Raw genomic sequence first — 4,882 nt, 5'->3', positions numbered from 1 at the left:
CGTGCGCCACCACCGCCCGGCTCAAGATTTGTTTTTAAAAAATGTTTAAGCAAAACTTATATGCTGGCATGATTATTAGAGAGGTGAACATAAGATGGGTATGCAATATCCATATAGGCCCTACAATGTTTGAAATAACTGGAGGAACAAACTACATAGGGTTGAAAATGTTCTTTGTTTCTAGAATTTTACTTCTGTGTAATACTAAAAATATACCACTATAATGCTTGAATTTTAAACACCTATTTTTCTACATTTCTTACATATTAATAAGATTCTGGCACAGGAGTAGATTTAAAGACTATATAAATTTAAAAATGTCCAGGGGGAGAGGACTGGAAATAGTTTAGTAGTTAAGAGTGCTGCACAGTCATGATGTCTGAAGTTCAGATCCAGCATCTATGTAACAAGCTGGGTGTCCTGCAGATGCCCAGAATTCTTAACTCTTGGGGATCTGACATCCTCTTCTAGCTTTTGTATACACACAGGTGCATGTAACACATACAGCTGTACACACACTTGTGCAAACACACAGATGCACATAGACAGATACAATCTTTAAAAAGAAATTTCATTTGGACTAAATAAAGAGCGTGTGTGTGTGTGTGTGTGTGTGTGTGTGTGTGTGTGTGTGCGTGTGCCCAAGTCTGTGTGCCCTGTGTGTACATAGAGGCCAGAGAAAGATGCTGAGTGTCCTGCTCTATCATTCTCTACTTTATTTCTTTGAGGCAGGATTTCTCACTGAACCTGTAGCTAGGCTGGTGGCCAACAAGCCTAGACTATCCTCCTGTCTCTGGCTCCTAAAGCACTGTGGTTGCAGGTAGATGAGTGGCTACATCTTGCTTGGATTCTGGGGCTCCAAAGTCAGGTCCTTATGTTTATACATAACATACTCTCTCCAGACCCATCTCTCCAGACCCTAACAAGAACATTTAACGATTTATTTATTTATTTTATATATCTGAGTACACTGTCCCTGTCAGACACACCAGAAGAGGGCATCAGATCCCATTACAGATGGTTGTGAGCCACCATGTGGTTGCTGGGAATTGAACTCAGGACCTCTGGAAGAGCAGTTAGTGCTCTTAAACACTGAGCCATATCTCCAGCCCTAACAAGAACACGTAAAATGCTGACCTGAGAGAATCTTTTGCTAAATGCTCAAATAGGTTGATTATAACTCAGATTTAGAGACTATAATTCTGTCAAGCATGTGGTAGTAAAACTGCTTTTCAATACCCCTATACAAGCTTCATTAGAGTCATTCACCAAGTCAACATGTTAACTAATTATGCACAATAAACTAAGTTCCTTCTGAAGGTCCACTTTCAAGGCAATAGCACCAACCATCCAAGTTTTATTGAGGCAAAAGTTATTTGGATAAACATTTGAGTCTCTGAGTATTTGAGTTATCTGAGTCTGCATTTTAGGATGATTCTGTTCCATGTAAAAAAAGTTGTCTGCTTTTAAAAGCTCCATACTGCATTTGAATTGTACTACATCTTCACATTTAATTTCTTTTTTATTAATTATTCCATTCATTTACATTTTAAATGATATCCCACTTCCCAGTTACCCCTCCACAACCTCCCATCCCATGTCAGAGCCACAAACACTGGAGATTTTCCAAGGGTTGCAACACAACAGACAGCAATGCAACTGCCAAATTTTAAAGAAAAATTAACTGGTATGATAATTATCTAGCCATGGACAATCAGTTTGGTTGGTGGTGCACCACTATCAAAAAGGCACTCAGTGTGAACACTTTTCTCCACAGAAGTAGTGGCACAGGTTGATTTCTATACTCTTATATTGAGGTAGCCATACTCCTTAACCTATTAATTTAAGGTTTCAGTGGATTGTGAGTAATAAATAATTCTATGGCCCTTCTTATATGACTTCTATTGGAACACAATGTTCATTCAAATCATGTAATTTAGTTTAAAAACATTCAGTAAAGTTAGCTACCTTTTCCCAGCAGATACCAATTACATGTAGCTTCTTGGCTGGGGTAGGACTTTGCATTCACTCTTCCCTCTGAGTCCTGGGACTTTATCTGGTTTGAATCTGTGCAGATCCTATACATGCTGTCACAGTACAGTCTCTGTGAATTGAGCCCAAGAATAGTTAACATACAATGGATTCTATGCATGATATATTTTGTATTGGAACTTTTTGTTTGTTTTGATTTTTGGTTGTTTTTCTTAAAAAAAAATGACAGCGGGAATGAAGAATAAAGTTTGGTGGATAGGAAGGTGGGAGGATATGGGAGGAGTCTGTGGTGGGGAAAATACAATAAAAATATATCATATGAAAAACTGTAATTAAAAGTTAGGTTGTTTTCTTAATATTGACTTTTATGCATTTCTTATTAAGTTTGTGACTAGTTAATTTCAGTTTGGTTATTTGTAACTGAGGTCTTTTTCCACTATATCTACTAACTGGTTGTTGTTTGTATAAAAGTATTGCTTTTGTCTTTAGCTGGGTTCCCTAGAAAATAGAATTTCAGCCAATGTATTTTTAGATTCATAAACTCAGTATAATGAAAATAATGGAAAAAAAGGAACAGAAAAAACTGATACTTATTATGCTACAGCTTTACCAGAAAATAAAACCAGCTATTGAGTCATCATGGAGGATCTATTTGAACTAGTTCTATAAAAAGCACTGCACCTCAAAATATTGTTTTTCAACAAAGAAGGAAGAAAAAAAATTCTGCCATTTCCCTTACTCTCACCTCCTTTTGTCACTCTAGACAATCACTGGGGAAGCCAGATCTCATCTTCTGTATCTTATCTGAATTGAGAGTGGTAGAAGGAATAAGCAAAGCTTTTGAGGATTCACTTGTGATAGGCCAGGACATAGGTGCTGTTGTGGCTTCTGCCATGAGATGTGGCAGAAGCTATGTCAGAGCCCAACCTTTCCTCTTAAAAGGTCAAACTAGTCAGGACAGAAGGTACTGTCACTTTGATAAGTTTGCTATCTCTGTTTTCCTGTATTTTATTGATTAAAATATTTCAACATTTCTAGAAATGATCATCCGATTTTTGAATTTTTTTCCTATTAAAGCAATAATTCTATTAGTAGGTTATTTAATAATGAACTACTTAAGGTCTGTAGAACTTATACATTTCTGGAGTAAATACCAGTTCTGGATATTTATATTCTTTGGTTTTACTGTCTCTAAACCTTTAGGAGATTTTTGCATAAATGTTATATTTACCTTATAAAAACTACAAACTTACCATAGTCAAGCAGAATTCTTCTCTAAAACTGGACTGGTATTATTTTGTGTGTTTAGATTATTGTCAACTTTCTGTTTCTCCTGTGGAAATTAATATGTTTAGTCACTCTAGGTCACTTTTGGTAAACTATACTTTCCTAGAAACATGTCCAACAGCAAAAAGTTGCTTATCAAAACAATATTGAGTAGTTCACAGAAATAGTGAGAGGGCTAGAGAAACAAGCTTTGAGGTTAAACAGCCAGGAAAAAACACCCTAAACCACATGTCAGGTCTAGGGCTGGTGAGAAATCTACTGCCACCACTGCCTACTTGTTTCTTTCCTTTTGTATGAAAGGAGGTGGGATGGTCTGTGTGATAGCTCTTGTCTTGCTGTGGATTCAGTTGTAAATTTTACTAGCTCCAACACAACTTAGATAAAGTAGCATAGAAGAGAAAGAAGAAAGAAAAGGTTGTTTAATAAAATGTCATAAGAACAGTGACTATTTCCTCCATAATTCACATTTTTTCTCTGCTTATCCAATACCACAGTAAGTCCAGGCTCTTTACCTGTGAGAGGACCTAAACCCTCAGTCCTGAAGTTCTCTATTGCAGTTCTCAAGACCCCAGGCCTTCTTCAGCATACTCCCAGTTTCACACATAAGATGAGGTAGAATAATTTGATCCCTTGAAATATTAAACTCTGAATCTTGGTTTTGTACTATTTCAGCATATGGTTGTAAGATAAGAGACAGAAAGTCTATTTTTTAAAACCATGCTTTGAGCCATGAGCTTGGGCCTTTAAACTTATTGTCCTTCTTTTTGGGAAACAATAGCTGTCTTAGAGTCCAAGAATGTCTCTCATTATCCTGTGGTAGTGACGCAGTGATCCCATACTCCCCACTTATAGAATCCTCCTTAATATGCATATTATTTCAGACATGAGATTTTTCTTAGGCAGCTAAAAACTGCTGCAAGTTCTGCAGAACTAAGCTTTATATCAGTAGTTTTCAACCTTCTTAATGCTGTGACCCTTTAATACAGTTCCTCATGTGGTGACCCCCCCAAACATAAAATTATTGTGTTGTAATTCATAACTATAATTTTGCTACTGTTGTGAATAGTAATACAAACACCTGATATGCAGGTTATATAATATGTAGCTCCTGTGGGGATCTGGAACCACAGGTTGAGAACATTGAGAACAGCTGTTTTATGTAAAAGCTATCAGCAAAGGCTCTCAAAGTCTGAATTCTAGATGTAAGAGAAACTAGAAAAGACTTTCTCAGCAGGCCCATGCCAAGGCATCCCTTCCCCCTGAAGAGATCAGACACACACTGGTATAGTATAGAATAGAGTTGATTTAGGGCATGGGAAGGGGAGTTAAGAAAGTAGTAGAGGCAGAGAAAGGCAGAGAGAAGAAGAGAGTAGAGAAGTGGAGGCCGGCCATGACCACATGGAGAGAGAAGGGAAGGGAATAGGGAGAGAAGGGGAGCAAGGAGCAAGAGACAAGGAAGAGAAGAGAAAGAGAAGGGGGCAAGCAGCCCCTTTTATAGGGCCAGGCCTACCTGGCAGTTGCCAGTTAACTGTGGGGAGGAGCATACCTGGCTGTTGCCAGGTAACTGTAGGGGTGGAGTCCAGACAGAATACGAACAATTACT

General features: G+C 37.8%; 1 long non-coding RNA gene across 1 annotated transcript; it reads right to left on the bottom strand.

Annotated features, from left to right (window-relative positions):
* Positions 1 to 1,968: 1,968 nt before the first annotated feature.
* On the bottom strand, positions 1,969 to 4,835 carry LOC116086345. The gene is made up of 3 exons (XR_004116879.1): positions 4,790 to 4,835; positions 3,246 to 3,325; positions 1,969 to 2,104 (listed from the first exon to the last, which is right to left on the bottom strand). It is a non-coding gene; the product is annotated as an uncharacterized LOC116086345 (long non-coding RNA).
* Positions 4,836 to 4,882: the final 47 nt, after the last annotated feature.

Source organism: Mastomys coucha, chromosome X (genome assembly GCF_008632895.1).
Source record: "Mastomys coucha isolate ucsf_1 chromosome X, UCSF_Mcou_1, whole genome shotgun sequence".
Classification (NCBI taxonomy): domain Eukaryota; kingdom Metazoa; phylum Chordata; class Mammalia; order Rodentia; family Muridae; genus Mastomys; species Mastomys coucha.
Note: the sequence above shows the minus strand (reverse complement) of the source record. Positions and strands in the feature narration are given on the sequence as shown.